Here is a 23,771-nt window from a genome sequence, read left to right as displayed (position 1 = left end):
TGCTTCAATTGACATGCATTGCTTTTTACAAGAAAAAATTGTATCAGTTCCATTTTCTTCATGCAGTCACCTTGAATTGCTGTCAAAAGTATTGTGTGGCAGGATTCTACATAAACTCATATGCTTCTTAATCGGTGTTTTGGTTTCATAATTTCTTCCCCTCCCCTATGCATTTCTTATTGATCCTTTGTTTCATAAAGGTTTTTAGCTCCTAAGTGCTCTCATTCTCCAAGAAAAATTCAGTGCTGACATGTTAGCAGTCACCTCTATCCGCTCATTCACGAGTTTGCTTTCTTTGCTGTCTTCTGGAGGACTGTCTTAGCATGCCCTACACTGTCAGCTAGCACCCGTCTCTTGTTTCCTTCCTTTTGCAACTTGTCAAAAGAGTTGTCAGTTTTCCTTACAGGAACAGTATTGGGGCCTTGTATCTAGACTATAGCTTGATGTATTAAATCCTCTTCCTAATGTCTATCAAGCTGGGCACATTCTAGCTGTCTCTTGCTCATGGCATCCACATTTTGTGCAAAAAATGAGTCTTGAAACTGCAACATCAGCTCTTGAATTTTAATAATACTGAATGCAGCATCATCTTTTCTCATACTGTTACTTCCAGAATTTGGCCATTCCTGTGTGTTGTTTTGGAGTGGGGAGGGAACAAAAGGTGTAGGGGAATAGGATAATGGTACGAAAAAGGAATAGACTGTAATTCCCTAAATTACTTTGCCTAGTCCCCCCTGCCCCCAGGTACATTTCATTATTAGTGTAACACCCACAGTAACTAGGTACATTCATGTGGTATTATGATTTGCATTTCCAGGAGATAATTTGCACTTCCTTATATGCTGCCCCACCTCACATGAGAGGACATGCCCCACAGCTTAGGAAACACTGGACAGACTGACATCTCAAAACCATCCCAAACCGTGCTTACTCTTTGCAAGCCAGATAAGCAATTGATGATATACGATCCAAGACACACAGTAAAAACACAATAGGGTCTCGTTAGATAAAGGGTGGGATTTTCATATGCTGCATGCGGCTGTATACGGTAAATCCTGGGGGGCAGAGTTATTGGCTCAACCATTATGACAAATTTCACAGTGGTGCATTAATCATTTAAACTTCCTTCTTAGTATTTTCAGAATATTGAAGAAAAAAGAGAGTTCTCACTCTTCTGCCAGATGAGTGGTGGTAATAGAGTTGGTACTTCATGCTAAGCCACTTTCTTTTGAGGTATTTGTGCTGTAACTGAGCTTATGGCAAAACAAGGAGTTTTGTACTTAATTTCTCAGGATCTTTGTTGAAATGAGTAACGTCAACAAACATACTTTTCCTTTACTCTTCTCCAAGCCTAGTTGCAGTATTCTTGGTGTGATAGCAGGCTACCTGTCATACCAGGACACAAATTATTTTGTGATTCTGTAAAACAGAGCACTTGCTACTTCGCACCTTTCTTTTGTGCAATACAAAGCAGTGTAGGGAGACCTGAGTAAGTTTAGGTTTGTGGGGGTGGGTGGGGGTGGTTGGTTTTTTTGTTTGTTTGTTTTTGAGGTCTTTTTAAAAACTTTCTACTTAGACACACGCAGACAAAAAAAAAAAGCAGTAGAAATACTGATTTGGGTAACTAGAATTTATGTAAGTATACTGATGTTTTAAATGTTAGTGTGGTTTTCAAAATAATAGTAACATCCTAAATATGTCTGAGAAATGGTCTGATGCTACCTTGAATTATCTTCCATATCAAACCAAGAGGATAAATTGAGCAATAAATCATGGTAGAAAGGAAAAGGACAAACTTTGATATTTATTCCCAACATTGGAAGGCTACCAATTCGAAATCCCAATTTTACAACGGAAATCCCAGATCTCTGTAACAAGAACTGACTGCCCTCTTTTGTGTGAGTGTAGCTAGATGACACAACTGCTGAAAGCTCCAGCAATTACAGCTTGGCCAGCTTTCAGATGAATAAAATGCCAGTGTGGGAAGGGTGAAATGTTAGTACCAGTTTTGGATTACTGCCATGATATTTTCCACTACGCTGCGAAGACTCTTACTTGCTAGAGGAATGCCTTTGTCCTCTTCTGCTAGAACCCTGGAATCGATAAACACACACGAGTACATCTCTAATAATCAAGTGTAGCCTCAAATTATGTGACCAAATATTTTATAACTTAAATTTCTGTATGTGCAAACTTGTTTAAGGCAAGTTTGTCTGTAGTGTAGGATCTGTGAGTTGACATTGGTGTAAGAATCCCTGAGGTGAGATTCTGTAAATGCCATTAGAAGTGGCTCATGAGCTCTTTTATTGCAAATGATATTCTCAGTTGTCCAGTCTCTTTGCTTAGTTAAAATCCTCATTCCTGCTGTTGTGGACATCAGTTGTGAAGTCCCTCTGCTTCTGGAAACAAAAGGACAGTTTGTAAAACCTGTTTAGGGGAGAAGGGTGGGGTTTTTTGGGCCTTGGCTTCAAATTAAGGTATGGCTGCTGATCTTGTTACTGCTGAGCAGAGGCTGGGTATTTCAGATTTGTTGTAAGCCTGTCTGAAACAATAGAAGGGGCTTGTTATGGCCCTGTAAGCGGGAGGAAAAGCAGAGGTAGAAGAGATGCTTGTTTCTGTGCTCTTAAGTTACTTAAATTGCACTCTCCAGGGAAAACTCCTGATGTGTTACAGCCAGGGAGTGATAAAGTTTGGTCTCGGCAGTGACAGCACTAACAAAGCTGTACATTATAACATTCTTTACATAACTCAGTGTTCCAAAGAGATTTTGTGTATATATTAAAGATAGTATAGCCTTTGTCGTACAGGATGCGTGAATCAGCCCGGTTAAGTTTAGATTAGAAAATACTTGAGTTTCTACTCACAGAACAAATTATGCCAATGTGAACTGGGAGGCAACTGAATGCTTTGGGCTGTTTTATAAAATGGCAGAATCAAGGTTTTGCTGCTCTCTCATCCCCTTGAAAAATCCAGACTGCCATAAAAAGCTGCTTTCGCTCTGTTAGCATAATTTCTATTGATTTCAATGCATAGGTGTTTAAATTCCATTTATATGCCTAATTTGATAAGTCATATTCAGAATAAATGGTCTGAACAAGATCTCGCTCTGTGATTTAAAAGGTTTCAGTAGCTGGTGACTTTATTGATGGCTTAATTCACCTTTAATGTCAGAATTAATCAGTTTAAATACAGGGCCTTGAGAATGTAAGTCAAGTTTTATAGTTCAGATCTTCGGTAGGATCTTAGGAAAACACTATTAGCATTAGTTTTAGAGGTACCCATGCGAAATATGTTTTTACTCTGAGGCTTCAAAGGATATACATTTGTTAATATGTAGCCATGTCAAAATATATTAAATAAATGTTAGTGCACAGTAAATAGTGTGTCAAGTGGAACTCTGTTACTCTCATGCCAGTTTGTTGCTGTTAGGCTTTGTGCTTGAGAGATGGTTGACGTTTTTATCAGTGGGAGAAGCAGGAGGAACTTCTCAAGTGGTACCTAAGCATCACTAGAGAAGTTTGTGTGCAGTATTCCTACAGCTAGAGGCAGTTTAATTGACTTAACATTTTTGCTGTTCCATCTTGTCCCTTCCCTCAGTTTTTATCCCATGTGGGACAGTTTCAGTAATACTCAGCGGGAGACAAAATGATGGCTTTTGCTAGGCACACTCTTTAATTACTCACCAACCAAGTTCAAAACTACTCTGCTGTAAAACTTGGGTTCCTACAAACATGTTTCTAATGTTCTGGTCACTCTTCTGCTCTGCTCCTCTTCAGTTGTCCTTGGCCTTGCCCTTCCTTTCTACTTTGTTCTTCTAAGGTCTGGAGCAAGGGCTGGGCATGTCGCATGGTCAGTGAAGAGATGCTGGTCTTGAAGCCACGAGTGGTTCTAATCTCTTGTACCTTGAAAATACTTGTAGGAGGGGATGGTCTCTGCACTCAGGTGCAAGGTGTGTAGGTCCCTGGAGGGGAGAAGATACAGCAAGATGATCACTTCTGAAAGTGCACTGTAAGGCAAGAGAATAAAAAAAGGAAGAGAGCCCATAGATCAGAGCAGTATTGAATGCCAACGCTACTGTCTTATTATTACCTTCAAAGTGGAAAGAACTTAAAATATCGTCACTTAAAACAGTGATGCATGGGCGTGCAGAGGCATGAAGGTCTCTTCTGTGGTCATGGCTGAAAAGGTGTTTATAGCTCTATATATGTGGTGTGCCATTCTTCTGCAAACAATGAGACAATACATTTACGTGCTGTTCTGTATCAAGAGTGCATAGTCACTTCTGGTGGAGCTGTAGAATGTGGTTCAAAAGCAGCAGCTTTGATAAATAACACAAAACATTAATTTATAGAAATAACAGTATGAATGGTTCCTATGGAGAAGCAAGCCTTAAGTGTACCAACCTAACTGATCAGAGACTTTTTCTTCAAAGTGGGACAACATATGCTATAGTTTATGTACTTAAAATAAGACTGGAGGAGACCCCCTAGATCATCATGTCCCACTCAGTCCCATCACAGGCACTGCACAGCACAGCACAGCCTTATATTTAGATTCTTTTTCTCCTTTGCTACTGGAAGCCTATTCCAGTTTCTTACCCTGCTGATAGCTAGAAATCCAAATAAAAAGCTTACCCTTAGGCAGTTTATACCACTTGTTTTTGTGTCAGTGCTGCCTGTTGGCTAAAATCCAGTAAGCATTCAGCTATCGGGAGGGTTGCACAGAGAGAAATCTTGGATAAATAGATCAGAGTGCTCCAGGAACCTTTTGCGGTGTGCAGGGATGGTAGGAATTGCAGAGCTTCAATACATCTGTAACTGTAATTGGTTTTCAGAGGCAGGTCCTAATGCTGCACATCCTTTTGCTGATTTTAGTGGGTATTCTGTTTCTAGATGGTTTGCAGTAGTTAGATTTTTATTTTGTCAATGATTATTTGGTCGGTAGGAGGTAAGGAGAGCATTTTGTTTTGGTGTGCCTGTACACAGAATCTATATTGCAAAGGGAAAAAAACAGCTGAGGAAGGAGGAATCTCTAAATTCTCATTTTGATTGCCTCAGGGAATGATAACTTTAATAGCATGAGCATTGACATTTGAAAGAAATACATGTTTTATTTTCTTTTTCCAAATTGCTGCTCTTTATAAAGGCAACTCACTTGTTACTTCACTGTCTTAAAAGATAAAAGTTGTTAGTCATTGGCAGGAAATGTTGATAACTTGTGTATCTTGATTGATGGGTCAACTGCAAATACTATTTTTGTCTAATTAGAACCAGAGGAGAAAGAGTGGATCATTTTTGTCAAAGACACTTCAATTTTTAAGAGATATTTAAGCTTTCTAAATAGCGCTTCTTTTTTTTTTCAGGCAGATACAAATATGAGATCAATATCAGCATCCTGGAACTTCATACTTTATTCCTTGACTTTCTGAATTTCACTCGTTAAGACAACTAGGCAGGCCTCATTACTAATTAATAAATCACTAGAATAAACAGTGCAGCAGGAAAAATAATGGGAAAGATAAGTTGACTGTTCAGTGGATTTGTAATACTGGAATGTTTTTTGGTTTTCTTTAACAGTATGAAATTGCTACACCCACAAAAGCACTATAATTTAGTGTGTTCTTCTGTTAGGAATCACATCTTTCCTAATCAAGTGGAATCTAGAAACCTGTTACTTCAAGAAAACCAATGAAAATTGTCATGTCAGAGCAGATCTAATGATTATTTTTATTACAGTAAAGCTTCACAACCATGCTGTGGAGAACATTACATACACAAGCATCCAGAAATGTCCCCACACTTGACGCACTACCCCTCCTTTCAGGATTGATGACTTTTTGACAACCTTTGGTAACTAGCTGAGTGCTTCAATGACTACCTAAAACCATGGGGTAAAGCCCTAAAGCCCATTTAAATTAACACAAGGTCAAGCATTATTTATGTAAAAGAATGAAATGCAGAATGCTCTCATGCACTTTAAAAGATAAGTAGCATGATAAGAACTTGACAATGACTTCTGGGTTTATAGTAGGCATGGAATAACCCTATCATCTGTATGTATTCTTGAGTCTAATTTGCTGGAGACAAAAGGAAAAGCTGTGTGGATTAATTTGCAGATTTAATAAGGCAACTGTACAGAGTAACCTGTTTAATGCATGAACTCAGAAGCACCTGAGCACACTTTTTCCTCTGTTGGAGAAAGGAAAAAGGCATCTTTCGCCAAGAAAATCTTATGGTTCCTCTGGTGGGACACAAAAAGCAACCACATGCACTTGTACTTGAGGTTGTGATCTTTTCAGAGTTTCTAGAGAAGAAATTACTCATTTTGTCATAATGAGCTTGTTTCTGAACTGCTGGGTTTCTGCTGAAGTTTCTTAAATGCTCTTGGGTCCCCTCCAGTGAAAATGTTGCTGCAAGGTGCAGTGCAAACAAAATTCTACACTGCAGGATGATGGTCTAAAAACTACAAGAACTGATGTAGACAAGCACGTGAAGGCAGAGAAGGCTGAGAATTTGGTGGCATAAGGGAATGCGATAGCAAAGCTGAGTAGAGTTCGGAGAATCTCTGCCTAACTTAGGAAAGTGAATCCTTAAACCAAATTACATGGTGGAACCTCCTGGTAAAACCAAGCAAACAGGTCCTTTGGGAAAGGAGATTAACCCGTAGGGAAATGTTTGGACTGCCACTTACTAATTCAAACCATTGGACTTACTCAATGAGTGTAGTCAAAGGGCTAAAAGATGGCAGTTATTCTCATTGGCAGGAAACATGGAAGTTAGTAACGCTAAAGCTGCCGAAAGGGAAGTAATTTGCCATTTCCTTACATGTAAGTTCTATCACTGTTTTTTCTATTTTTGTCTGTTCATTTTTTCCGTTAATTAACCAATGCTGCTCTGTGCAGTCTGAGTGCTTGCACGTTGAGATGTTCTGCTGAAGGATGGGGATCCAAGCACTTAAAGTGATTTTATCAAGGCAACCTGGAATACCTGTAGTCGGCTAGCACTAGTGCCGCGTCTTCTGATGAGAGTCTGCTCAGAGCATCATGAGTACTGGCTGCTTCCTAAACTACTTACTGAACTAGTTGTTCAACTCTTTAGCAGGAAACCTATTGTTTAATTTGTAGAATTGAGTCATAGAAACTATTTCCTGTCTGAATGAAAACAGTGTCCCAAATTACCCTAAATATTGCACAATTTTTCTACTAAAAAGTTTTTACTAAGAATCAAATTCTGAGATTTGCTTTTTTTCCTTTAAATTAATTTAAAATTGCTAGCTCTGAGTCTCTCATTAAGCTTTTTTGTCCAGATAAAAAGTCCTCAAAAGCTCTGGTAGTCATAGCCAAATGGGACTCTGAATTGCATTTCCATCTTACAAGAGACAGTTGGAAAGATAACTGTGTGGGAAGTGATACACTGCAGGGAACAGTCATGCCCTGGCAGTGAGGATGGACCAGATGACCTAATTTCTCTTTTCCATTAGAGCTGTCTCTGATTCCCCAGCTAGTCATGCAAGCGCATGACTGACAATAAGGATAAAAAAATATGGAAAACATATCTCCCAGCATAACAAATAAATCCTGCTATTCTTGATTCCATCACCTTGCAAGCACTGATTAATTGAATGCCATATAGTCTTCTATCCTTATGTTGGTCTTTTAGACAAAACCTTCAGAACTGACTTGCTGTTTTCTCTGGAATTGCTTGGAATTCAGAATGGCTTTCTCAGCTGCATGAGACATCTGCTTGATGCAGCTGATGGGCGAATATAAGCAAGATTTGAGAAGAACAGCTCAAAGAAGCAGTTGAGGGGTAATATACTCTACGCCCTGTTTTAATAATATCCCACATAACTCCTCTGCAATAGGATTTTGGAAGTGCAGCGCTGCACTAACTACTTCTACATTGTCATGCCTCGTACACAAATGACATGGGCTTGCTGTGCCAACTCACACCAAGGTGTGAAATCACTGTCTGCGTAGTTGGTTAAACTGATGTTAAGACTGCTTTTTGCTGCTGTTTGTAAACCGGCCATGATCCGGCTGTCATGATCCAAAGGATTTTTTTTTTTTTTTTTTTTTTTTTCAAGTAAAACCTTCTCTGACCATTCGTCACATTTTCCTTTACCATCACTGCTCTCCCTCAGCCGGGGAGCCTGTGGTCTTGCAGTGTCAGATCTTATCTGGGATATTAAGAATTTTGGAATCAGCATTTAGATAATGCACAACATTATTACTGGACATGTCTTTGAAACACATGTTATTAACATATCCTTATTCTGTAGAGTTTGTACATGAAGTTTTATTCCCATCTCATGTATCCTATCTGTATTATTCTCCATTAACATTATTCATGTCATACCTACAAACAAAATCACCTACCAAAGGCCAAAGAATCCTTAATGTGCCATTAAGATGAGAATGGATTACAAGAATGCACTTAGAAAGACTTGCATCTAGGTGAAGAGAGGTGAGGGTATACAAAATAAAGAACTTCAAAAAGTAGAACACACTGACCAATAAAACATCGTTGTTGTTTTGATGCAAAACTACACAAAAACACCCTATTGTCTGAAAGTGGATGTTTACCCTTGAGAGTCCTCACAACTCTGATCTGCAAATACTAGATGGATACTCATCTAGCCAATGGAGACTCAGGAGTAATTTGCCTCAGATGCATTTTGGAAGAATCGTTTTATTTCCTTCTCTGTAAGAGAGAGTGGAGTAAAAAAACCTAGGGTCTCTGCAGTGCTCAATCTCTCCTGACCTCTTCTTGTGGCTTTTTTTTCTAATAGTTGTGGCTTTCAGTCTTTTTCTGTGGGTATTTTGTGTTACAGGATGTTGAAAACCTGTTTTGTAGCCCAGATTTATGGACCGAATGTTTTATGGAGCCTTCTGAAGTAGGTATCTATTACATGCTTACTTGGATGTAAAAGGTTGGATCAGTCCTGTGTTCCTTTGACACTGGTAATCAGCTCTTTTCTCCTCATGCGGGCCAAAGGAAGAGCTCTCTCCACCCTGGCACCTGTGGTGCCAGAGACAAAGACTAGATATATCACGGTGATTGTTTTCCATGCCCTGCATTCTTCTTCCTAAGGTATTTTCCTGTGCAGAGCAATCCTAATTTCTAAAACAGACAATGAGAAAAAAATCTTCAAGCTCTTAAGAAATATAAATAAATATATGTGGATTATAAAAATATTATTGGTTAATAAGAAAAACACTCTGACAATGACGAAAGTTTAACATTTAGAAATGAGGAATGTCTATTGAGGGCCCTTTGTGGAAGAAATGAGCAAAAATTCAAAATCCTACATTTAACAGCATATTTCCTGTCTGTTGCTACTTGTTTTTTCCCTTGACTTGTGAAATTTTTCCATGTTTTCCTTTTCCAAATGGAATAGAGAGATGTTGCTGTTCAGGGAAACTGCTTCAGAGACCTACCTCATTGAGACAAAAGTAACTAGCAGATGTAGTTTGATGTATTTTTCTTTGTTTTTCTTCCTTGTCACTCAGCTTTCATATTCACTTGCATCCACCCACTCCCAAAACTCTTATTTGCTACTAGTAATTTGTTTACTTGTTTTCCTATTTCAAAGAACCTTGTCTTAAAAACACTGCGTGTTGCTTTTAAACAGTGTTGCAGGATGAATGTATCAGTCTGAGCCTTATAAATTAGAGCACCCCAAAAGCTGTGCTGATTTACACTTGATGCCAGTGCTGTCCGAGGACTGTTTCGTGAAATGTGAATTGCAGTGGTACAAAGCTCTAGTGGCAGCCTGTCCTCCTGGGCTATGCCTTCTATGCTGACAACCAGTTCCTGCGCTGGATACATGCTCTGGAGGATCTCTCTGAAACCGTAGTTATGTGGTCAGTTTAGCCCAAGAAAAATCCATACTGCCTCCAAAACCTTCTCACCTGTGCTCATCCCTAGGGCCTCCCTCAGGCAGGCGTTAGGCAGTCTGGATGCAAAACCCAACACGAAGATGGACACCTTCCACTTATCACTTCCCCAATCACATACTGACCCACCCACAACCTGGTTCTGCAACAAGAGAAACACATGGGAAGAGAGACCAGGACAACCGCTCCCCATGGCAATGCAAATTATGTTGGACTGATGTGGCTACGTAACAAAACTCTGAGTACAAGGACTTTTTGAACACCCCTATTTGTCAGACTCAAGGCAGGTTTATTTGTCTGGTTTGCAGAGGATTCTGGGTCTGGTCTTGGTAATGTTTATTGTTGGCTTAAAGTAAGTGGTACCAGATTCGCACTCATTGGGGCTGCATGATAAAAGTCTCCTTAGGAATAATTCTTTCCTGTAGTGAAAGCTCCCATGACTCAAAAGTAAATTGCACAAAAAGAAGAGTTATATCTAAAAGACAAAAATTACGATCTTCACCAAGGAAGGAACCTTGGTATCCTTAGCGGAATCATCAATCCACATGACATCCTAGAAGAACACCGGCATGGTGAGTAAACATGTGCCTTACTACAATTTTCATGTATTCTGTGTGATCTAAATGTCTTCTTGCCTTTGCAGTTGGGTTTAGGGTTAAAAAACAATTTTAAGCATCAAAAGAAAAACTTTGTTTTCAGTCTTCCTATGCTTTATAGTGTGGGAGGCTGTTTCTGTAGTGTTCCAGAATGAAATGTCCTGATACTAATGCCTGTAATCAAGGAAATGGGAGAATATGGGATTAATACAACAAACGAGGATCTGATAATCATCCACAGAAAATTAGTTCACCAATAAAGATTAACTGATTAAAATGAAACAATGTAGGACAAGACTCCTATTCATTTCAATTGGGAAGCCAAGAGCATTTGGAATCCCTGTTTAAAATTTTAATCTAAAAGATGCACCACACTCATGGGAAGTAAAAGGGTGAGAAAATATTAAGTAGTATGCCAACCAGTCTCAGTTGTGCTGGTGTATGTACACTGAAATGTATATTTTCTTTCTAAATATTATGTTGTATATATTTTAATATGTATTTGTGTGTATATATATATTTATTTATGAGATGTGACCATGTCTGCTTGCAGAAGACTGACTCATTTCATTTTGGAAATGAGTTATAATCAGATGGTAACAACTTCTGGTTACTAAGGACCTAGGCTGAACCCATGCCAATAACTACACATCATCAGCTGTAAGTTTGCAGCCACTCTAAGCCACTCGTGCTTTTGCATAACTCAGATTTCTGGACTCAAATTGGGACAGAAAAATGTTGTTAAAATTTTGTGCCAAATACATTACTTTGATTATGGCGTCTTAGGTGAAGACTATTTAGAAACCACATTTGATACAGTAATTACTGGTCAAGTTGTCTGGAAAAACAGAAGTAAATCTTTAAAGATAGTGATAAACTCCTATTTTTGGCGGTTTTGTAGACTTACATAAGAATAGCCAGTTAAATACCTATTCTTTAAGTAAATTCAACTTTTCAAATAGCTCATTGGAACACTGTTTAAGTTATCACAGGAAATACTAGAGGCTTGCACAGCAAAACCAACAATGTAAAAGTCTAATAAACTCATACAATGTAAAAAACCTGCTCAGGTTTACTTACTATCATATATGCAGTGTCTTGGCACTAATAGGGGCAAGACAAATAATATATATTTAGAGATCTTACAAAAACATGTCCTCAAACAGTTTCTCTACATTGCACAAATTGCACACACATTTACAAAATACAGCCTTTGGTTTACGTTTTTATACTTTATTGGTTATAACTTTTTATAGCTTAACATCACACCTGCATTGCTCTTATCATTAGACAACACTGTCAGCCACTAACAGGGCAAATATTTTAATAAAAGCAACCCAGTTTCACTAATGCTTTAGAGTCATAAAATCATTAAGGCTGGAATGGACCTCTGGAAATCACCTGGCTCAACCCTCCTCTCAGAGCAGGTCCAACTTCAAAGTTATACCTTCCTCAGGGCCTTGTCTTTGAAACACACTTAGTGCTAAGTAGTCCCAATACTCTGCACAGCATTAATTAATTCCATGATTAAAAACATTAACATAGTCAATTGTTCTCACTAATCCACTAATAAACAGAAATATTAGACTTATTCTGTGTTAATGCTCAGCCACTATGCTTACTTCATCTTACATAAACAGCAATTTAGCTGTTTTTCTCTCAGGATGTTAACTGCTTTTATTTTTATACTATCTTGTTTTTATTTTAGAACCCTTATTGCAAAAACCCAGTAAGTACAAATATGTTTGTGTACTCAGTGGTGGTGTTTTTATTCTTGGTGAACTATCATTGCATTCTGAAGAGCAGGGCTTGGTGAATTACACTTTAGACTGCTATTACTCAGATACTAATAAAAGCCAATAATCCGTATTCTTAAGGGAAAAAGACCTGGATTTGTATCAGCTGTGGTAAATAAGAAAAAATGTCCAACAGCAGCACACTAAAATTCAACTGGTTTAATTTTGTTCTATTCACTTTAGTGCTTGTAAAAGGACCTGACAAGTGATGTTTTCTTCAATCTCGATATAATTGCATCAAAAAAAAGTAGCAGCACATCCTTGTTTACACTGGCTCCAGCAGTGTTTCTCATCAAAAGACAAAGAAGAACTGTCTTTTGGACCAAAAGGATCATTTAAGTTGCAGGGGACAGTCTGCTGATCTTACTAATTCCTACTGGGAAATGGCTCCTACAGCAAGGCCTCTGTGAGTACAGCTGGAAGATGCTGGCTGTACATCCAGTCAGTCTGTGATCCTGCCAAAGATACCCAACAGCGATGACCATCGTTGTAAGAGTCTTGGGCCCTCGTGATGCAGACACTGCTGCCCAAGAAGTTGTACAGAGAACACCAGCTCCTATGTAAGAAGTAAGTGGAGGCCCATGGTATTCCATAACAAATATTACCGCTCTTGTCTGATTTTGCTCAGTCAGCTGTCTTTGGGGAATCTTCTAGACAACCCAGGAATCGGAACAACAACAAGACCTTGATTCTGCATAACTATTTACACATTTCACTCCTTTTTGTTACCCATATTTGTGATGAACACAAATAAGTGAAAAAAAAAACCCACACCAGCCAATGAAATAAACTATGGATGTACCTAAAAGCTCGGTGAAGTTTAATTACAAATACCTACAAGGACAAACCATACTCAGCACCATTTAACTGGTCAAACTGATACAGTTTTTGTAAAGCTCAAAGGGAAAAGGAAAGGCAGAGGAGAAGGAGGTATCAAGGGGACAATTGCAAGAGCAAAAGCTCTGATGGCATTACACAGTTTGGGTTTTTTTCCCCTTCAATGTTTTCCTGGTCACCTTGTTGACCTCCTCATCTTTCATGGGCTTCTTTATGGCCTGTTTCAGAGTCCTTTGCCCTCATCCCATGGGGTCAGTTTTTCTCAGCAGAGTAAGTTTGATTCAGCTGAGGCCAGGTATAGAAGTAGCACGACATCAGAATCAGGCCCTCTGTGTGTGTCTTAGAGATATGAACTGTATCCTTTGAACTGCATTCTTGATGATATTTGTCACACATTTCCTCAGCAACTTCAAAAGAGTTTGAGTCCTTTGATTACAGTGCTGTTTACCTACTACCTTAACAGGCGTTTGCTCAGAACAGACATTCACTCAAACACTCCCTTTATTATCTTTTCCCTCAAGTGCAAAAATACTTTCATTTACAAACAGCCATATTAACATCCCTGGTTAAATATAAAGCAATAGTCTTTTGAGATCAAAAACATTAAAAGAGCCATAACTGGTATGAGTTTTTATCCTAGATTGGCAGTAAACTCTGTGCCTGTGCTTTCTGCTTTAGGGACCTTAGAAACGTCCTGCCTACCAGGAACTGCTTCACCATTAACAGGATGCAGTCACATGTGAGAAACAGGAGCTCTAACTATCAATTTCGCTTTTCATAAAGAAAATTGTATCTTGTCTCTAAGATAACCACTTAAAAAATGGGTGTAGCACTGTGCTTATTTTCAGGGTATTTCCCAGTTCTTTTACATTGGTGCTTTAGGTCAGCAGGTGTATAATAACTATGAATACTTGGCACTTACATCACATACTTTATGTATAACAATATCCACACTCTACCACTGGAAAACTAATTCACACACAGAAAGGTGAAGAGACTTAGCTGAAGGTCTCTCCACTTCTGTGTAGAGATACCTTGAGTTACTTACAGTAAGAAGTATTATTTTGGTCAGTGGTTTCCTTACCATGCCCCATGAGCCACTGGAATGGGCTCTGCAGAACCATATGAGAACACGTTTTCAAGTAGAATTTTAATAACAGGGTACAATAAGTTTTGAGAGTTGACTACACTCCAGCGGTCCAAACTGTTGAGAGACTGCTGACCTAGTTTGACATTTGTGATTACAGAATCACCAAAGTGCTCCCAGGTGCCTTATGATGGCACAGCTGTGTTACCAGTGCAATCTAAGTCACAGCTCAAGGAGTAAGATAGCTCAGCGGTGTATTTGCTGACCCAGAGGGCAGATCTCGCAAGAGTTTTTACTACCACTGCGCAGAATATCCTTCCAATCAAACCTCTCCAGGTAGGCCAGGAGAAGGATGGGAGCCTGCACAGGTGTAGCAAGGGAACATGCCTTCTAGCAGCTCTCTCCTGAGGCAGAAGCGTCCCTTGGAAGTACGCTTCTCTTTGTCTTTGTGTTGCGTGTCCTATATTAGATCTAGCTGGTGAGGAAACCAGAGAGCAGTGTAATCAGGTAGGGCTGGGGAGTGGCAATTGCATGAGTCACATTTTCAGCATACGGAACTGAAAGGCCTGCAGCGGGGACAGAAATGTGGCACCATGAAAATGAGAGATCAAAGGCACATAAATACAAAGATATATAAAAATTATGGTTGAAGGCTCAGCTGATGGGCAGGTGGCTCTTGAATTGCATGTAGGTCTTTAGCAGTTCAAGAGCAGCTCCTGCGTCAAAGCTGCATCAAGAGGATGGGCAGTCTAGGTAATCTGAACCCCAGCTGTTAGATGAAGTGAGCCAGCTGTTTCTCCCGAGCTGGACATGAGTAGGTTGCCTGCAAGTCAAAGAGACATGCAGACTCATTTTGCTGCAGAGAACTGGTGTCCCTGATGCAGCCTGCTCACAGAGATTTCCTTTCCTCTTTGGAAATAGATGGCATGTGTGGATCCTGGTCATGCAAAGATTTTGGTATAGTGTTCATAGACCCAAGGCATTTAGTGAACTTCTTTTCTTTGCAAAGAAGTGACTTAAAAATAAATCCTCTTGGTCTTGCTCACATAGTCAGCAGGATTATTTTGTCTGAGAAAGAACTGCGAGGAGTTGGATCTAGATTTCCTGCTCAGTGCAGTCACTTACACCTATTAAAACTGTGAAGTACTTGCTAGCCTGGAGCAGTAGCGCTTCACACTTATGTTTCTCAGATACCAATGAGTTGACAGGGTCAAAAATAAGGAGAACGAAACCCCTGAACAGGTTGATAGCTTATTGACACCGAGGGCTGCACCAGCTCAGCAAAAAGCTGCCTACATTCCTCCAGTTCTGGGGCAAATGGGTTCATTCAGCCAGTGGTACAAGTCAGGGTGAATCTGCCCTGTCCTTCTGCTGCAAAGTACAGCAGAACAGAGTATCTTCTTCCTCTTGTCCTGGTCTTGTTCCTCCATTGAAGCTTTCAAGATGGTACCCAGAGGGAACACTAAGACAGACACACAACTTCTCATTGTACAGGAGGAGAATCACTGCAGCATCCCATCACAGCAGATTTTTTTTTCCAAGAGCATCTGATTCTGCCAGATGCTCTGGGCTCCTCATCATGGAGCCCAAGGAAGATGCATGGTCTTATTTGCTTGGCTGAGGCACTTGTCTCTTTTCAGGCAACTCTCAGAAACACCATATTCACAAGCGTGGTCTATTTCAGCTCTAACGGGAAATACCACGCAAAGTCTAATGTTATGTTCCATGTATTTGCTCTCTATTTGAGAAAAAATATTTGAAAAAAAAAACCCTAGATGGCATTAATCCATTCCAGCACAGTCTCTTTCTAGCCCACTCTTTTCTGTGTCTTCGTAATGCAGATTGTACAGCATTCAATACATTAATTTTGCATAGGATGTTTAAGTCTCCATTACACTTAAATCCCATATTGCCTATGTAGTTTGTGAGAAAAAAACCAAGGAGTTCCACCTTGCAACTCTCACTCATGAGAATAAACCTTGCTTCTGAAGCCACTGAATCCTGACTTCAGAGTTTGCTCAAAGGAGTTTCCCATACAGTTCTAAGCCTACATAGGGACTGTTCATATATATACATACACAGAAATACATGGCTAAAGCAGCCAGCATAAGGTAGATGCCCAGCAGATCTTTCCAAATCCAAATGTGTGCAAATTTAATCAGTTGAAATTTCTACTAATATTTTTTTGCAGTTCAGTAAATGTTCAGTTGTCCAGCTGCCAGGTTTTGCTTGGGTTGCTGGAGTAGACTGGCAATCAGTTCCTCCAAAATAGTACAGCTGGAGACTAGATCACATTTTATTACCTCCCAACAGCTCCACATTAGCTGCCTTTACATTAACAATACTTCCTAGAGATGTATTAGCCTGATCAAAAATATTGCCCAGAAGAAGTACGTTTTATCTTACCGAATACTTAGATTCTCTTTTCTTCTATTATACTTCAAATCAGAGAAGCTTTTTCTTAGGAGACTCAATAAAAAATCTTATGTCCTCTGAAAAGCTGGTACCAGAGATGTTAGCTTTCACCAGTGTCTGTGACAGCTGTTCTGTGGGTAAGAGAAATCAGCAGGATATATGTTAAATCACCAGGTAGTATTTTAGAACCAAAACATAACAAAACCTAGCGATTTGAAATTAGGCCCAGTTCTTTTTTTTTTTTCCTTACTGTAGCCATGAGTGTTACCAAACAGTTGCACTGATGAAAAGAAAATCTGGTACCAAACAAAGCTAAAAAATGGATCCTTTGAACTTAAAAGGAAGTATGTTGCTCTGTGACATTTATACATATTTATGAATGTAACCCTAGTGCTGACAGTAGACTAAAAATTACAAATAAGCTATCACAGTGATCAAACAGAGCAGAATGTGTCCTTTCATTACACACTGCATGGTCTTTTCAGGTCAAATTTTGTGAAGTGTGCACAGTGGAACCAGGGACCACAGGGCCTGTTCACATCAGCATCAATGCTAAGAGAATTGCCTAAATTGCCTAAAGTGATTCAGGATGAGATTTAAAACCCCTTCCTGCTTTCATTTAAAGCGGTGTCAAAGCTCTGGTTCTCTGAACAGGGCTGGGATGCCTGTGAAAGCACGAACCACCTCTCCAGGGTGCATCCAGAGATGTTTGTAAAGGTGAGAAAGGCAGGTGTGGAAACTACCCAGCAAATCATAAGATGAGAGTTTTATATTCATCATCGTGTCATCAAGCACTAGAAAACTCTGGAAAACTCCTGAATCTCTATCACTGACATGGATTTTAAATATGTATGTCCAGTTCCAAGACAGCAGCAAGCTTTAAATATAGAAAGGTGTGTTCTGTTTCCCTTAAGATCCCTATTAGGACAAAAGTGCATCAGTCAGATGGCAGAAGTATCTTCGTTATTTATACAAGTAATTCTACATAAACATGTGCCACCTTTCCCAAGAACTGGAAAGGAATAGACGGAAGACTGGCAGCACCATCTCCTGGCAGATATAAGAAATAGAGACCATTTTGTGTCAGAAAGTAGGGCCAAGGAATTTCTTTGTGGATTTTAAAAAGACTGTAACAGGAAGTAACTTCACAAGAGAACATTCCCTCCCTAGGAAGATTAACTCTGATACGCTTCAGGGAAGAAAAGCATTATGTGTAATTATAATTATGGAGAACACATACTCACAATTATAAAGAACAAATTCAGGTTGCTTCTGCCTTTAAACAGCTCTCTCATGTTGGCCTCTCTGCTGTCCTATATATTGTAGTAATAGCAGATTCCGAAATTAGCCCAGCAGGTAAATTAGTCCAGTGGCAGCGTATTAGTGTAGTCCTGGAAGAACACAGAAGAGCATAGAAGTTCCCTGTAGTCAGAAAATTATGGAATATGTAAATTTCAAGAGTTGTAGCTGTTTCTCTCTTGCTGAGCAGGTAGGGGAAGTAGCGGGGTAAAACCTATTAACACCATAAACTGCTGGATCATTAATGTGGAATGCTATTACTGGCTGGATGGTCACATATGAAGAGTTATGGTCGACGGTTCAACGTCCAAGTGGAGGCCAGTGATGAGTGGTGTTCCTCAGGGGTCAGTACTGGGGCCGGTGCTGTTTCACATGTTTGTTGGCGACATGGACAGTGGGATTGAGTGCACCCTCAGCAAGTTTGCTGATGAGACCGAGCTGTGTGGTGTGGTCAACACACTGGAGGGAAGGGATGCCATCCAGAGGGACTTTGACAGGCTGGAGAGGTGGGCCTGTGAGAACCTCATGAAGTTCAACAAGGCCAAGTGCAAGGTCCTGCACATGGGTTGGGGCAATACCAAGCAGAAACACAGGCTGGGTGGAGAATGGATTGAAAGCAGCCCTGCAGAGAAGGAGTTGGGAATGTTGGTAGACGACAAGTTCAACATGAGCCAACGCTGTGTGCCTGCAGCCCAGAAAGCCAACTGTATCCTGGGCTGCATCCAAGGAAGTGTGGCCAGCAGGTCGAGGGAGGTGATTCTGCCCCTCTACTTTGCTCTCATGAGACCCCACCTGCAGTACTGCGTTCAGCTCTGGAGTCCCCAACACAAGAAGGACATGGAGCTGCTGGAGTGAGTCCAGAGGAGGGCCACAAAGATGATCCAAGGGCTGGAGCATCTCTCCTCTGAAGACTGGCTGAGAGAGTTGGGGCTGTTCAGTCTGGAGAAGAGAAGGCTCCGGGGTGATCTTATTGCAGCCTTCCAGTACTTAAAGGGGGCCTACAGGAAAGCTGGACTTTTTACAAGGGCGTGTAGTGATAAGACAAGGGGCAATGGCTTTAAACTGAAAGAGGGGAGATTTTGATTAGATATAAGGAAGAAATTTTTCACTGCGAGGGTGGTGAGGCACTGGAACAGGTTACCCAAAGAACCTGTGGATGCTCCAACCCTGGAAGTGTTCAAGGCCAGGTTGGATGAGGCTTTGAGTAACCTGGTGTTGTGGAAGATATCCCTGCCCATGGCAGGAGAGTTGGAACTAGATGATCTTTGAGGTCCCTTCCAACTCAAACCATTTTATGATTCTATATCTAGAAAGTGACAATGGGCCAAACTGTACTAAGTGGGAGTGAGGCCTTCAGAGTAATGAAAGGCTGTACAGGAAAAAACATCTATGGAGATAAAAGAGAGGAGACTAAGTCATATGAATTGGTGAAGGACAGCCATGGAAGAGAACAGAGGAGAAAACAAAAGGAAAAGGAGAGGAAGAAAGGGATTCTAGAAATGTCCACGTTTTTTCTTGAACAGTACAGAACTGGTAAGCCACAGGAGTCCAGATCTCATTTATCAGAGCAGTCTCAATCAGCAAGAAGGAGAAGACTTAACCTCAGCGACCAAGATCTGAGTACACCAGTCTTCTTGTTGTTAACTCTTGCAGATATGTTCTTGCTATTAGGTCCCATGTTCCCCAGTGTTAAATAAACACGAAGCACTCCTTGTGTTACGCAAACATGAATGACAGTTTGCTGTTGAGTTTTTTTCCATGTTTTGGAGGTTATTTAACTTTGAACTCCCAAGTGCTTTTAAGGAAATTTTTTACAGATGATCATGAAAGTGGAAGAGACTTATGAACTCATTCATCCTCCTCCCAAAGGAAGAACACTCCTTGTAAGACATTGCACTTCCCAGGACTTCGCCCAACTTAGATTCAAAAGCCACAAGTAAAAGGGGTTCCAATAATTCCCATGGGAAAATACACAGCTTTATGCAGCCTACTGTCTCCCACGTGGGTGGGGCTCTGCTTATCTCTTCAACTCTGAATCAAGATCAGGCCTTTTTCCTCAGGGCATCATTCACTATTCAAACATTCACAAAACAAAGGTAATCCTCCATCCTCCTTCCGGGCCTGCCACAAAATCTACCTTCCTTTCTAAGCGAATTATGAAACTGTATTTTCGGAATCACTCTGGTTAGTGGGCTAACCTCCTTTATCAAATACTCGTTCTTAAAGGAACTCTTCTGAACAGAGTTAACTGTCCAGTTAGCTGTCTCAGTACTTCACTAGGAAAACATTTTACTGGCTATTTATATGCAATTCTTTTGTTTCTTTTTTTTTATTCAATGTGCTGTACTTGTGCTATTCCTCATCAAACAACACTACATGCTGTTTTTCATTCATTTCTAATCATATCCTATCTATTTATCATATCCTTGTTGAGGCCCTAATCACATTAATAAAATGGCTCAAATTCCTTAACGGGGGAAGAGAAGAATGCATTCCTGTCAATACTAGGTATCAACACACTCCCAAAGTGTTCTTGTACTGGACACAAGATGATACGTTTGTATAAATAAATTTTTTAAAAAATCACACCCAGACATCCCATCAAACTCACCTACTGCTATACAGTAAATTATTAATGTGAAATAAACAATATTGCTAAATCAATTACATTTTTCCTAGTTACTATTCACTGGTTTGCTATTATATTGTCTAAACACCTAAATCTAAAAACTCCATTGTGATGGGCTCTGTCAAAACACAAGTCACAAACAGTCTATAACCTTAAAAATATTTACAAGCAATCGACTTTTATTGTTAAGGTGTCCCTGTGAGATAAGATGTAAATGGAAGAAACAAATACATTCAGTAGGAAAATTCAAGTGATAACAGAAAAAGAAACCTTTTACTTGGCTTTCTGTATCTTGCTTTACAAGTTACAAAATAGTGAGAGATATGAAAGTCCACCCATTGATAAAAAAATGGATCCATACTGGGAACTCTGCAGTTCAATATATGGTCTCAAAATAAAGATAAATAGTTTGCAGAAAAAACAAAACTATTCCAAAAAGTTCCATCTAAAGTTGATTCTAAGAGTTGCAGAAGGACCCTGCAATATTAAATGACATCTGATAAAATGGCAAATGAAAATTGATGCTTATAAATGTCAAGTATAACCTTCACCAAATACAACGATGAGCACTTGTTTAGTTGTTACTACTTTGAGAAGAGATTTTAGAAAGCTGATGGAGTACGAACTACCTGAAATTTCAACTCTGTACTCAGCGCAGGTCGAAAAATAGGAAAGTCACTAGAATGAAGACATGAGCAGAGGAAAAGGATATATTATATAGTTCAGAACGAGTATACTGTATCTAAAAAAATACAGAAAGAAGTAACTAGAATAAGCACACATATGAAATAATTCTGCACAAGGGAAGAATAACCACAATAAGACTTTTCATTTGGGAAAAAAAAGCCTCAGAGGGTTATGATAAATCTCAGCAATTATATCAAAGAAAAGAGTTATAAAAGGTAGAAAACACAACACTAAATCCTTTCCGAGAGGATTTGAGAGGATTTCAGTAATCTTAGTGTAACAAGTGCCAGAAGCTTGCTGGGTTCTGAAACAAACCAACTACACTGGGCATAAAAGCAGCACTTGGAGATGATAAGGCCATAGGGGAAAACCTAAGAGAACTTCCTGTGTCTGTCTGTGTTCCTCTGCTGAAACACTTCATCATCGGCCTCCTCTTTGATCTGTTTCAAACTGAAATGTTGACTTACTTTAAAAAAGGTTCACGAATGAAGAGTAGACAAAATGACCAGTAACAGATTTTCAAGATGAGCTGGTGTTCATTCAAGAAACTTGAGGATGCAATAACTGAAATTCTAACTGTGGTGAAAATTCTTGCTTAAAACTTTCCTGGCATCTAAGGAGGGGATTGTATCAAATGTTACATTATTTAAAAAAAAATGTTTCTTGGGGAAAGCTGGAGAACTACTGACCTATAAAACTGACATCTGCTCTGCACAGATTAGTAGCAACTACAATTAGTGCATACAGAGACAGATATGATTTACTGGGGAAAGTTCAACATGGGTTTTGTCAACATTGTTTTTGCAAAGAGAAGTCTTGCTTCATAAACTTGGTATGAAATTTTCTGAAGGTGTCAGCAAGCACTTGGAAAAGAGGGATTGCAAAGATACAGTTTGCTGAGATTTCTGAAAGACTTCCAACGCTTTTTTGCCACAGGCTCTTAAGGAGGAGTCTAAGGAACATGGGATAAGAGAGAAGATCCCTGCGTGGATTAAAATGCGATTAAAAGACTGAGAGGAAATGGTCAGTTTCACAGTGAAAGGAAGTCACTAATGCACCTTTACATCTCTGTGCTTATTCATAAATAATTTGAATAAGGAGGTGAGGAGTGACAAGACAAAGCTTGCTGGTGATATCATGTTATTCATGGAAGGAAATAAAAGGTGTGGCTGTGAAAAAACAGAGAAAGACCTTTCAATACTTAGGGCTCAATCACCCACACTCATGCTCTGTGATATGGGAGACATCTTAATGGTTCTGGCACAGGACCTAATGGAGACCCACACTCTTCTGAAGCCTCAGTAAGACACTCTATGTCATCTGAAATAGACACCTACATATGGGCAACTGAACTGAGCCTTCAGTGACAGGTAGTAAAATGATAGATGATTGTAAATACAAACAGATGCAAAGTGATGCACACAAGGAAAACACAGTTCTACATTACATGTAGAATAATGGTGTTTGAACCAATCATTACACTTCAGGAGTGAGATCTTGGAAATTTCACATTATTTGTAGGGCAATGGCAGCTCAGTGGAGATCAGCAGCACACTGAATGTTAGAAATATTTAGGAACAATATTGAGAATAAGATAGGGAATATTGTTATGCCACTTTATAAATCCACTGTATGCCCTTATCTTGGACACTGTATGCAGTTCCAGTCACATCACCACAAACAGGAATAGTAGAATTGGAAATATTCACAGAGTAGCAACAAACACCTTTCATCAAAAGAACAACTAAATTTCACTTGGACTTGACAGTCTATAAAAGAAGCCTTGTCAGACTGAAAGGAAATCTCATGGAGGCTATAAAGTGATGACCAGCATAGAGAACGCAAAATGTTCACTGTCCTTTCCAAAGCAAGAAGCAGGGGTCATCAAATGATAACAGGAAAGCTCACGTGGAAAGCAAAGTGATTCTTCATACATGCCATTACCCTGTGGAACTCCCTGTTGCAAGATGTTACAGATGCTACAAGTTTACAAGCAGCAGAGGGCCAACCCGACAAACGTCTGGAGGAGATACACTGAGAGCTGCCAAGGAAGAAGACACTACCTCTGATTTAGGGAAACAGTAGATGTTAATTGTTGGAAATTCAAAGCGGCCTCCCTGGAAGTTTTACCAGTCGTTGGGCTTCTTATCATCTTCCTGTCTTTGGAGACAAGAACCTGGGAGAGATACACTCTTGGTTTAAGCACCATGTCTGTTCTTATGAAAAATCAAACAAAGAATAATTTTATTCATGCTATAGCTATTTAAGTATTTCAGGCTAACTAATGAACAGTGTGGCAAAAAGCAGCATGGGTGATGGTGAGGGTTTTTCTCCATTTTTGCCGAGTCCATCACTTGCAATCATCTTGCTAGAGGTATCTGCAAATAAGTAAGAGATCGAGGAATTCCAGAAAACATTTAACTGCCACACTACAGCACAGCTGTAACCCAAGTATGCTTTCCTACGTTTTTATCGCAATACAGCGTGCTGTTTGGGAACAGCTGGCTCACGGACCCATCACTCATCA

Source organism: Tauraco erythrolophus, chromosome 2 (assembly GCF_009769465.1).
Source record: "Tauraco erythrolophus isolate bTauEry1 chromosome 2, bTauEry1.pri, whole genome shotgun sequence".
Taxonomy (NCBI): domain Eukaryota; kingdom Metazoa; phylum Chordata; class Aves; order Musophagiformes; family Musophagidae; genus Tauraco; species Tauraco erythrolophus.
This window is presented reverse-complemented; position numbering follows the sequence as displayed.